We start from the raw sequence: 14,083 nt of genomic DNA, 5'->3' as shown, positions 1-14,083 counted from the left end.
AGCTTTGTTAAATAAATACTTTACCTTTTGTTGGGTGCATTCTGGAGACAGTGAAAGAATACTTGCATCACTGCAAAATGTAACGCAAAAGTGGACATGTTGTCTTGAAATATCTCTTTGCCTATGTTTAATTTTGATGTTTGTCACCTAACTGCAATAAAGTTTCAGTGTGTTAAGAGTCTGCTGCAAATCTATACTGCAGGAGGTAAGCAAGCCACAGCTGCTGTTGTTACCTTTCTCTAGCGGGAGTTAGAGGGGTGTTAAGAAAAAGAAAGCCATAATCGTGCAGTAGGACAAAAATGGGTGAATGGGAGTCAGGGAGGACAGTAAAAGCTGAGAGCAGAGGTTAGATTTTGCTGAAAGAATTGAATTATCTTCCAAATCAGCATATGTGCATCTGGTTTAGAAGTTCAAGCTCACTCTATATCCAATTTGTGCTCAGTTCATTTGATCAGACATCACAATTTGGTGCCATTACTGATGCCTGAAGACATCCAGATTAGACTTTCAGACCTGATCCAGTGCCTGTGGTAGATCCATGTCCTCCTGGAGAAGCAGTTGAATACTGGTGATAGATATCCTAGAGCATCTCAAATGGCCTAGATGAAAACTTTTTTATTTGAGTAGCTAAACCATGCTTCAGAGTTCTCTCTTTATTAGCCACTGGAGCACTGAGAAATGCTCAGATGACTAGGCAAAAAAGTTTTGATCTAGTTACCTAAATATAGGCACAGCTGAATGCTGTAGGTTACCCAAGATTATAAAATGTGATATCCATATGGGGCTCACAGATGTGACAGAAGAAAACAACCTGTCAGAGACCCATGTGTTTCTGGAGCAGGTAGTTGAAGGTAAGGAGAGGTTCTGAAATGAGATTAGATGCCTCTGTTTAAATAAGTGAATGGATTTCCTGTGTGTCTACCTTCAAATAAACCATATTCACCACAAAGCTTCACTGACTATATCCCCACTGGCTATAATGACACCCTCCTTGCTCACACATGGACACCAACACATGCACACTGAAGGCCACTGTGTGTTTATAACTGAAATGATTATAACTTTCTGGAATAAGATATTGAATGATGTTTAGAAACGTACAGTTTTATTAACATCTTACAAGTTTCTACTATTGCGATTCATGTTATATTGCTGTTATTGATCCTTAATGCCTAGTTGACTGTTTATGGGTGGATTAGATGTCATTAAGAAATCAAAATTTCTTTAAACTTGATCCTCTTTAAATTGCGTGAACTAAGCAGTTTTTCTGTGGTACACCAGCTCATAGGAGGGCATGCTACTGGTCTGAAGAGCAAAACATTTATATAATGTGAATATCTAGTCCATAGGATAGAACAGGTACTCAGATTTTTATTGTTTTACAGTAATAGTTACACCTCTGCAGTAGAAGAACATGAAGGTATAAAAATCAAGGACTCAGGCTATGGGAAACACTTGAAAAGAGGTTTTATGCTCTTTTAATTCAGTTTCATTTTGCAGTATGATGATAGAGTTTTTAATTAGCCTCAAGACTGTCTGAAACAGAGAGCAATAGAGATTCTATTTGTTCCTCAAAAGTGTGTCTCCTCCTAAGAAAATCTAAACCAATATGTCTAAAAATCTCATAGCGTGGCCTTGTGAACTGACTGTGTAAACATCTCAGTGACATGGGGGCAGGTCAAACTGTAAATCCAGAAAGCATCAATAACTTTTTTGAAGGAAATCAGTTCCTCATCTGAAAACTCACAAGTAGAACTCTGTGTTCACATAGTACACCGAAGAGCTATTCATGCACTCAGTTTGCCTTTTATGATAAAGCACACATCGCTGTCTTTTCATTTTGAATTCCCATACCGTTCTTTGTCCTTATTGTATCTGGTGGTGACGCTCTCATCAGGGAGCAGAAGATTAGAGACTGAACATATGTCACATTTTAAGTTAATAGCTGAGATCTCTTTAAACAAAGCTGGTAGGTATTACTTTATGTCTCCCTTTACCTTTGCTTCATACAGTGCAAAAATATCCAGCATACTCACAGAGCTTTGCTATGTTTAAGAACTCTATATTATGTCAAAATAAATGCAGAGGAATTGTGCAAGCTTCTGAAGGATGAATTGCAGCTCTTCTGAGAGCTGTTTTGTTTCTAACCCCTTGATAATTCCCTTAGTGGTTACCAAAGTCCCTAAATGAATGGGAGCTATTTTGAGATGTGTCAGTACTAGCTGCAGAAAGCACAAATTTAATCCAGGAATAAGTGGCACCAACCTATATAGGATTTAGAGGTTCTGTAAAGGACACTGGCTCCACAGGAATCACATTCTACAGAGCCACCAGGGAATCAACTGAATTGGCTCTTATTCCATTCAAACTGAAATTCTGACAGAGCTATGTGAACCTTAGAAGCAGAAAGGATTTTAAAAAAATAGTAACAGGAACCACAGGTTAGCTGCTTAATGCTTACATTTCCAGCCTTCTGTCATGTAGCTGCTGCACTTCTCTTAGGAAGGGACCAGGGGAAGGAAGGAGGGGGCAGGGAAGATCTCTAGAGCAGATACCAAAATGCCATTAGACTTTATGAGGTGTCTTGACTCCCCAGTAGACTCTGATAGTAGTTTTGGAAGACACTAGGTCACCCTTACCCCGACATTATGTTGTGTTGACTAGAGTGACCTTGAAAAGTCTTTGAACAAGACATTATGTGTTGACTGTTTCTAGACTTGAGAGATTCAGGGTTTCTACAAGAAAAGCCATATTCATGTCAATTTCCAGATGCAGGAGTCCTGGAGACATATGATGAGACTTAGACAATAACCCTGTTTCTGTCAGTGGATGCTAGATCACATTAATGTGATTTGTTTGTTATGTGAAATGTGATTTTTTTTTCTTTCCCCAGTATGGAAATACAGGATAAGAAAGGTGTAAATTGGCTTCATTTGTCCATAAAACTTTATTGATTTATATTACCTAGTTTCTGCCCATTGGTAACAATATTGGGGGTACGGGGTGGGGGATTGATTTGGTTTGTTTTCTGTTCACATTCTACACAATATTTTGTTGATGAAAATTTCAAAGCATGTTGTACTGTGGAAAACTTAGCATCAACATACTACTGAATGCTAAGACTACCTCGTCTAAGGGTATCAGTTTCTAAAAAAGACGGCTGTTTGAATCTCTAGTCAATCAAGCAAATGAACAAGTGCATTTAAGAAGCAGTAGGAGGATGTTTAATCTACACTGAAGAAATATAATTTTCAGTAATTTGAAACCACACATCTGTTCAGTTATAAAAGACTGATTCCCTTCTTACTTAATATGAGGTAAGTTGGGAGTGTAAAGGCTGAAGTCTGTTGGCATATACCAGTGTAAAATCAGGATTAAGGGAAGAATATTCAGGGTCCCTTATACTATGACCACAAATCTTCCCAAAATACATCCTGGTCATTTCTAAAAGGGCCATTATGTGCACAATTCATAGCCACAGATGCACATTTCTGGTGTCATTGATTTCAATGGAGTGAGACCAGTTCACAGGATGACTTATTTTCTATTTTTCATGGAAGGGAGGAATACATATGATCTGAATTTAGAGACAGCCGTCTTGAGATGGCAGCATTTGCTGAAGCAGACATTGAAGAAATAATTTCATTTTCCTAACAGAACGAAAAAATATATTTGAAATAAGAGATTGCACTGCCAATGTTCTGTCACATGCTTTGCCTTGTTTCAGCAAAATAAATAAATATTTTTCTTAACTCTTAACATTGCTAAAATGTATTCCAACTTCAAAGAGACAAATGGTAGGTGATATTCATCCCCTTGTGTTCCATTATGAAGAAAGTTAATACTAGGTTACATAGCAGAAAGAAGAAAATCTGTTTATTGCATGACAGATTAGAGTGGGAAACATTCATAGTAAATACATAACTGCTATATGTGCTGGTTTGAAAAATCGGAGAAAATTAATTGACAATAATCTTTTCTAGCAACTGGCAAGGCATAGTGCTCCTTGGACAGCTGGCAGCTGGGAGGATTGAAGTAATTCAGTGCCAGTGTGTAACCAGCTTTCTTTGCATTGAAATAGAGGTGTTAAAACTGAACCGCATTTGCAACGCGGAATGAAAAATATGAGCGTGTCATTGTCTCTGTCGGCATCACAAATGGAAATGTGAATGTGCTTCCCTGTTATGTTGATTTCTTTTCCTGTCACTGAAGTCACTGTCAAGAATGAAACCACTTTACTAATCCTCATCTTCTCTGTTCAACTCAGTCAAGGTATCCTTATCTCTGGAGGTATATTTCTAAAATCTTGCTAGTTTATTTTTTTTAACCATACAAAACCTACACCTTTCTATTCAAGATTATGCCAATCTTTTGGCTTTTGTTATTGCAAGAGTTCTTGATTCCACATGGTGGAATTCTTTTCCATGATTCAATTTTAAGGAAATAACCTCCCAGAATGTCAAAAAGTGTTTTGCTTCCTTTTGCTACTAGCATAATCAAACCCATATAGCAGCATTAAATATCAGCAGATATTTTACACAAATTAGTCTTGCTGCATCTGAATCCAAAGGCATTCTGATGATTCCTGCTGATCTCCTTTGCACATTAAGTGGGTTGCAGCACTGCTCCTTTCCTGTCCTGGTGCTGGAGCGTCGTTGCATGCTGATAAACTGCTGTAATAGTCACTGTGGTATTTATGCTTGAACAGACATAAGTGTCATGTAAGATATTTTGGCCAACTGCAGTTGAGGCTGATAGAAAGTGTTTTCCTAGCCTTAAGAAAATTTCTGAAATGTCTAATGCCAGTACAAAGATTAAAACATGACGCATTTTTTTTCTTTTCCTGAAATGACACTGATTTACAATATAATAATTTTTTCTTGAACAAAAGTGTACAAAAATTTCTGAAAATGAAGCAATAAATTCATGTTGTTCTTCACTGTCATGGCCACTTGTCTCAATCCCACACCAAGTCCTAAATTCAGTTGACTTTACTAAAATGAAGTGTTGAAATTATGACCATAAGCTGAACAGTAATCTCTCTAGCTTTACTTGAGGACCCCAATTGTCCACATATACCTATTTAGTGTCATTTTAGACACATAAGGCATCTTTACTTGTTGTACTCCAGAAGGATAAAGGTCCTGTATTGATGCTTCAGATATTTTTGGGCACCTCAGCTAAAAGTAGAAACTTCTTTATTCAGGAAATTAAATAACTCCTTAAGCATATATAATGTAGATTATCTTCATTTGAGCCAATTATCCCGGCTGCCACTCTAGTTAGTGTAGATCTTGTCAACAGACATTAAAGTTTAGATATAATTCCTCTAAACAAAAGTAAACCTTAGGTCAATAAATGCATCTTAAATAACAACTTCTGTAAGAATTAACTCTCTACTGGTTATGAAGGAAGCCAGGAGTGGTCTTCCTAGCTGTAGAACTTCACATTAAACACCCATCTTTAGCCAGAAGAAACTGCCAACTTTTAATTTCTTAAAGCAAATTTACTGAAGAGGCAGGGACATCACATGTAGATGATCATTCAGATCCCAGCTGCCATACTGAGTTATCTGGGTTTTTTTTTGACTGAATATAAAGGGAGACAGGTGGTTTGATTCACATCCTCACACATGGACTTCTAAAACCCTCAAAGATGCTCTGTGATATCCAAAATACCTACAGAAAGGCAAACATTTTGACACAGAGTCTATGAAAGATCTGACCTCTTAGTGGTCAGGTAAGGTGTACCAGGGCACTTCAAACAGTACCAAATACTTGCATACAGCCCAGATTTTCTGAGCTAACAGCCTCATGTAAGTGTGTAGAATTAGGTGGGGTGAAATGGTCCGAGAGCTGCAGATAGAGCTTCTTCAATGTAACAATAAAACACAAGATGAACCTCCTGACTTCCAGACAATGCTGTCAAATGTTATCTGTTTTCAAATGATATAATTCCCTTTAGTAGTGTGTGCATGCAGACACATATTGTAATATGGTTGGTTTTGATAATAGGATTATATCAGTACCGTATTCTCTCCATACTTTCAACACCTTAACATTCTCCTCCCTTAATTCAGCTGAGTTGATATTGGCTTTTGTAAGCTGATGAACTGGGAGTGCTAGTTCTCCCGCAGAACAACATTGTAGTTTTAGTTTTTTTGAGAAGCACATAATGTGTCTCAGGCTTAAGTGCTCTTATATGTGTTACCTTTACCTAATTAACTCAAATATTCATTTGCCTCTGTTGTAACTGCTCAATCAGGATTTTTTTTTTTTTTAATCTCCCTGGAGATTTCACAATCTTGTATATAATTAACCAGTCTAAGTAATTTTAAAATCAAGAAACTGGCTAGCAAAAGGGCTTGTTCCACAAAACAGGGAGCAATGGAAAAGTCTTACATCTTTAGAGAGCAGGTGATTCTAAAAGAAAAAGTAAGAGATTAATCTGAAATAATTAATGAACAGTATTTGTAAGTGTTGCATTTCATAATAAAGCAAAGTATAAGCCTGTGTGTATATCTAGATTTGTACAACAGACAAATGCAAAAGTGCATCCAGCCTTATTAACTCAAAGTCCTTTAGAAGATTATGAATCCCATTTTAAATCCCCTTTTATCAGGATTTTTACTCAATTTTTCATCTCTGGATTTATGTAAATGTAATAGTGAGTGGACTTTTTTGGAGTTGATGAAGTCTGCCGTCAACTTAACAGAATTAACTGTATGATCACTGGGCACAAATGCTATCAGATCAAAAATAACTACTTTTTAAATTAATTTTTATTATGAAAGGTAAAATTTTCTTCTTTTTTCACATCTTAACTATATATGGGAGAATACCTTTAGTAGCTATATCAATCTTTAGTTAAAGTTATTTTATTAAACAACATTTATACATTTGATTCCTTGATAGGTAAAAAATGGTCATGGATTAAGGCAATCTTCATTCAGTGAAGAGTATTGTATGTAAAAGTATGGATTTATTATATAAAGAATATGTTTTAATAATAGCTATGTTTTTGGTTTAAACAGAAAACAGAAGAATGAGAAAAAAAGGAAAAGAAAATAAGAAAACCTGAAATATTGGGAAAAAAAAAAAGTTTTTACAGTCAAGTTTCTGAATATTTTGTACATGAGTAAGAGGAAATGATGCAATTGATTATGCCATTTCAGACAACAAAAAGATTCAAGGTAGACCAATGACAATCACTGGCCCAATGAGAAGTTATCATTTCCAACTTGCCTCAGCAACTTGCTGCCACTCTGTTTGTAGCTGTCCTGCTTTTTAATCAGCCTCACGCGTTGTAGCCGCAGAGAACACTGCTAGTTCTAAGCCGTGTGAATTCTCTAGCTGGGCTCATTTTGATTAAAACAGGCTTGGAAATGTTCACGAGACCAAAACACTAGTAACAACTGCCAGACAGATGCAGAACATAAACCAGACAATTTTTAAGTTTACTTGGTTTTGTTTTTGTTTTGTTTTGTTTTGTTTTAACAGTCAAAATAAAATTTATACCTTCATCCCAACAGAGACAAAAAAAAACTTTGTGTGAGAACTGATGTCTCATCATTATTATGGTACCGAGACCTCTCAGTCTTTAGCATATTCATCCTATTAAAGTAAAGTAAAGCTAGTCATCTTTATAGCTGGAAGGCTGAAGAACAAAGAGGATGATTAACATATTCATAAAAGAAAGGTTGATGTAGACTGAGACTTGGGTCCCAGAGTCTTGAATCTAAGAAAAAAAATGTATTCCCTAGGTCAGCCTTCCTTCTTTGTGAAGACAGTACTTTCAACTCCTTGAATTAATCTGCTGGAGTGAGAGATCAGGTGCAATTACGCATTATATTTATTTATCTCTCAGTGTGGTTTTAGATATTTCCATTTGTGATATATTCCACAAGTACTGATTAAAGAAAGACTTAGGATGGGATTATTCATAAGTAGGCAATGATAAACACTATTGAAGAAATCAGTTTGTTAAAGGCACAATAAGACCTGGTCAAAAAAATACAAAGTATTGCTAGCAAAGTTTTTCATCAAAATCTTCGAAGTAATTGTGTATCTCTACAAAAGAGACAAAGTGGACGTGCCTGAACACAGATACATTTTTTCCACAGACATAGCTGGGAATATAGTTTAATTTAGATTGGTAGTACCCACTATATTTTTCATTGCAAAAAGAACAAATGAACACAAAATGATACGCAAGAAATTCTATTTGAACATAACATACTTCATATGTGGCGAAACTCTGGAACAGCTTGTCTAGGGAGGCCGTGCAGACAGTCATACCCAACTGGACGTGGCCTTAAGCAACCTCCTCTAGATGCCTCTGCTTTGAGCTGGGGGTTAGACTGAATGACCTACAAATGATGCCTTGCAAGATAAAAATCTTGAAAAAAAAAATCTATTTTGTTAAGACAAAATTGGCAAGCATTGAATGGAAGTTTATTTTGCCTCCTCAAATTTCAATGCTAGTAGCAAAGTCATGGTTGAGACAAATGACTTTTAATAATGTTACTTCGACATTGTTGTCTGGAAGAGGAGCTTGTGTCTGAAAAGGCATAAAAAGTAATTATCTTCTGACCACTCCTGTTTCTTTTTTTCTTTCTTTTTAACAACTCATCAAGATATTGCACATACCCCCACTCCCATGGAGAAACAAAGTCTGTCCTTGTTCATTTAATTAAATGTCATTTTAAATGAAGCAAACAGTGAGAGAGCTCAAAGAGACTGGGGAATCTTGTCTAGTAAGTAAACTTGTCTTTTAAAATGATTGTTTGGGAACATATGGGCAGCCCAGCTTATAAGGGCTAGAAAATATGCCTGGACATGCCGAGAAGCATGGGTAAGCATATTTAATAGTGACAGGTCTTAAGTGACTTTGTCTCTTCCATTCAGGGTGCTTTCCTCCCACTTTTCTTTCTGCCTTTCTCCAGGGGCATAACAGCAACTGTGATATTCTAAAACATACAGCACTGCTCCTCCTCTCCCAGGAGCCCCGTAAAGATGTCACTGAGGTTGCTAATACAGCTTTTCCTCCAATAAAGGTTGGAAACATCTGGTGCAAGCCCATATGCCACCCTGGAACCTATTCTAAAACCACAGTATTGAGCTGCTCTTTTTGATTTAGAAGTCCTCCGCTGTTCCAGTGATGGAAGGAAAAACAACTAATGGAGACATAACTGTGGATGGGTCTGCTATAAATGACCTAAGACACTGATAGCTGTACAGACAGTGCATTTCCAGGTTTGGTATGGGTTTTAAAACACACCATAAAAATAGAAGTAACCACGTCAATAATTCAGAAGAGAGATGATAGGTGAGATGTGCCCAGAAGAGCAGCAGTTGTTGCTTTTGACAGAGGCATGGACATGTCTGCAGAGACCACAGAATAACAACAGTGTGACCTGTCTAGCTCTGATGTTTATTATCTGAGATGACTAGTGTGGATCAATGTTTTTTACAGCTGCTGATTATAAGCCTTATATTTTTTTTGGCAGTTCTCAGCACTAGCTGAAGGTAGGAGGAAAACCAGTACTCTTCTCAGTTAAATCGCTATTTCCTGATACATATCTGCCAGCCATCCGTGCAGTTAATGCCACCCAAATTGTTCAACGCTGTTCACATAATAGGTGGAAAGCCAAGATTAAGGCTGAACTTCTCATGGGGGAAAAAGACTTCAGTTGTTCAGAATTATTCATAACTATCAAGATAAACTTACTGAAGATTCATTATGAACTGCCTCATCCCCCCATCCCAAGCAGAACAAATAATTTTGAGCTGCTAGTGTAAGTTCTTGGGAGCTCCTTTGGACAAGTTAGTGTCAAAGCCTTGAGGTTTTTCCTGGTTCTGCTGTCATGACTCGTGACACTACAACTGTACTGCTGCTCCTAGTAACACAATGCTGCTCCTGGTAGGAGATACATGCAGTAGCAACAGTGGTAGGTGGGAGGAGGGAAACACTAGTGTCAAGTCTAGCTGCACAGGGAGTCAGAGTACATGGGAGAAAATAAATCCTGTGAGACCTGAGAGGAGGTGAATTTAGGAGGGTAGAAAAGTGTGGCAATTTTTTTCAGTGGATCCACAAGGATTATTTCCAGTCACACCATGATATACTTGCATAATCTGTGATTGAGCATAAGCTGACAGTGATTTTTATTACAGTTTTGAAAGGGAGAAAATGTCTGCACCGTAGGACCAATGCAATAGGATTGTAAATGCAGACATGCTGTTTGTGATGTAAAGCACTTACTAAAATATGAATATGGATTACTTAAGGTACTGTTCATGCATATGAATGAAGAGAGAGAAGAGGCAGAGAATGACTCAAAGAATATTTGTGCCCATAATGAAGTTAATGGAAATTTTACTGTTGTTTTCAATGGAAGGAGAGGTCACCAGACCCTTTCAAAAACAAACAAACAAACAGTTTGTCCTATTTATCTGGATTTTCACAGGCTTTGTTCTCCCCTTCCATAGTCCAAATATTAACTGAAATACAGAGACAGATGTAAGAGTATTAACTTCATATGAGAAGTGGAAAAGAGTAATTTGGGCACAGAGCATTCCCTTCAGAGAATAACAGGTAACAGTGATAAAGATGCTGTTCCTATCCATCGCTATTTCTAATACCATCTTGCACTATTCCTAGTGCACAAGACAGCAGTACGAGTGTACTAGATAGGGTGTCCCATACAATAATACACATTGGTCATTCAAAATGTTAGCTGTCAGAGCTGGTCCAAGACATACCAATGACATTGGAGGGAACTCCAGTGTCATCACTCCAGCCAAGTTTTGAAGTAGGATTTTGAAGAAGATAACGGCTTTACAAATTTTACGTGGAATATCTTATGCAAAGTAAAAGGATAAGCAGAAAGAAGACACCATTTTTATTATATTTTTGAAAGCGTTTAATATGCGGGGAAAAAATTATCCTCTCTAGATTAAGATATTCCTAACAGTAGGATTTCTTCTATGTCCCTAAGGGCATGATTTTGTAAACTGTTAAATCTTGTTAATTTTCCATGATCTGCAGCCAAATTTCGCTTTTACCTAATTCCCTCTTAATTTCTCAACAAAAGTTTTACATCACATGGAAAACCTTGAAACCTACGATGTTTGTAGTTGTAATAATTGCTTCTATTCTCCACACTCAGCTAGATTACAATTCTCCCTGTGCACTAATGGACTTGGGAAAGGGAATTTGATGTATGTGCACTTGACAGAGTGGGTGGATTTTAGCTGAGGGTGATGACCCTTTTCATTAATAGGACAACACTAGGTAACCACAGGCTACAAACACAGAAAATAATTGATCATAAATGGTAAAATTAGGCTTAGAAAAAAAGAATGTGTTATTTTAAAATCTCAGGTTTTCAGTTCCTTTCTTTTCTAGCTTGGTTGTTTTGATTTGATAATGTTTCTGTTAGTCAAGAAACATAGTAGCTGTGAAATAAAAATAATGTTAAATTATATAAAAGGTACATGCAGACTTTCAAATAAAGTTCAAGCTCCCTGTCAAGTCTCTGAGTGGTTTTGTCCTACACTGGTAATTCGAGTGTTCCCATTTCCTCCCTTTCTTGCTGCTTACTGCTCTCTTTAGGCTTTTGGCTTCCTTTTTATCTCCTTACATACTTCATGATGCCCTATCTGCTTCAAATTCTATTTTTGCTCAAACCTAAGTGGTGTCTTCTGGCCGTACTAATCCAGTCTTCCACTTTCTCTCTTCTGTGTTGTGTGTATTTGCTATGAAACATGGACAAGAATGCTGCTCTGGCACCTAGGCCGGCTTAAATAGAATGGTCTGTGTATACAATACTACACAATATTAAATTTTAATAGTGTAAAATACTAAAGTCAGCCTCACAGTATGGCTGCAGGCAACTTAAATAACTATCTGAAAAGATCTCTGGTCTCTGCAAACCTCACAAAGTTCAACAAGGCCAAGTCCAATGTCCTGCATGTGGGTCAGGGAAATCCCAAGCACAAACACAGACTGGGCAGAGAATGGATTGAGAGAAGCCCGGAGGGGAAGGACTTGGGGTTGTTGGTTGATGAGAAGTGTAATATCAGACACAGCTATGACTGATAGTGGTTTTCCAAGGAAACATTTCATGGAATCACACTGTCCATCTGCCTGTCAAGCCATTATCTGTCTGTCAGTCTGATCTTATGTCTTCGATTAATAGACTAGTCTCAGCTCAGTTCAAAAGAGCGAACATTAGAGCTCCTAATTTCCTACAGATTTCATGACATGAAATGCTTAGATTGTTGAGAAAGCCCATAATAGGACTATATTCAGGTAAAAAAAAAAAAAAAAAAAAAAAGTTTGCAATTACAAACAATTTCAATTAAACATTTGAATTATTTTTGTTTGCTTTTCCCCACTTGACTAGAAGCTCACTGATTATTATTCCTACACAAACCATGAGGCATGGCATAACAAAGCTCCAGGAAGCACAGATTTGAGTTGGTACTGAGAATGAGCTGAGGATATACTGGAAAAACACAGGTGACACAAGGAGACAGAGATAGCCAGTTGCCTTCAGGAGGACTGAAAAACATGATGGAGAAGGGAAGATAAAGGAGAAGGAGCTTCAGCCTTGGTGATGGAGCTAAAAAGTCATAAAACACAAACATACACTAAGTCAAAGCTCTCATAATCATCAAACATATTTCTCATAACAGTTTACAGAACATTCATCTAGCAAGTTGGCAACAAGCTGCAACCACTCATCTGCCATATATGCCTTCTTACAGGATGACATTGCAATTATTCAATGAGTGGACCAAAACGACTGCAGAGGGGAACATGACATCCTGCCTTAGTGCTTAAGGGACCCATCATGGGAAGTCAGTCTTTGTGTCTTTCCTTCTTTGAAGACAGTTTTTATATTTTAGCTAAGACCATAATTGAATTGCATCTCTGAGCCATTTCAAAGAAGTCACTTCCATTGTTTAATCATTTTCTTCCTCTAGGGATCATCTTAATAAGAAAACTACAATGAAAAAAAAGAAGTCTGTTGCTCTAGTACATTTATAAAGACCTCAACCATGACAGTTTTTGTTATTAAATCAGAGATCCTAACTGCTTAGACCCAGTGAGGGACTTGATAAATATTGTATTGATTGGTCTTTGGAAATGAGAAATATTCTGAGCTCTTCTTTCAAATCCATACAGTTCTGCATCTGTTCAAAGGAGAAAATTTCAAGATGTACACATGCATATGTCAAAAAGAAAATTTATGGTTTTGTGAAGATTCGAACAGTGTTTAAACTTTTTAAAATATTTCTTTGAGCATGGCTATATTACATGATGGAAGACAGTGTAGAGTCCCTTGACATAATAGAGACTCCATTTGATTAAACCACAGGATGTGCTGCAACATCCTACCGATGTAATTTGGGGTGAAAATAGACAGAAAAGTGGTGGACACTCAACTGTTTTCATTAAATAATCTCAACAGCTATTGCTATATGAAAGGGAAAGGCATCCTCTGTCAAGAACTTATTTCATTTTTCTCCAGCATGGAGAGAAGCAAAATCTCAGAAGAGTGTTTGATGACCAATCATCCAGTCAAGCAACTTATTCACCTTAGAAAATCAGTATATAATACAGATTGCTATTGAAAGATTAGATTTTTGAAGGTCTGAGGATATTTGTTCTGCAGAGACATATGAGTTTTTACTGCATACTTGCCTTTAGCACTTACCAGGATAAGAGAAGAACTGATCCCTATGTCAAGATGTTTACTCTGCTGAGTAACTGAAAAATAATGCGTACTGAAAAATAACATTTATTTTTCCTTTTTTTACTTATTTTTATTTCATTAAGCAACAAAAGCTTTTATTTCTTTAAGCATCAATTTCTCTCTAAAGACAATAGGATTAAATCGTCTGTTCATTTTTATTTTCCCCCTTTAACACTAATCATCCATTCGTTTACTATTAACAAAATATTTAGCACCCTTAAAGTACCATGGATAGTATAAAAATATTTAGATACCGCTTCCGGGTTCCTCCCCCTCCTTTCCCATCTTCCAAATTCTTACACATCAGTAGGAAGGAAATGG

The sequence above is a fragment of the Streptopelia decaocto genome (genome assembly GCF_964273445.1).
Source record: "Streptopelia decaocto genome assembly, chromosome: 2".
Lineage (NCBI taxonomy): Eukaryota > Metazoa > Chordata > Aves > Columbiformes > Columbidae > Streptopelia > Streptopelia decaocto.
The sequence above is the reverse complement of the archived record's forward strand: the minus strand, read 5'-3'. Positions refer to the sequence as shown.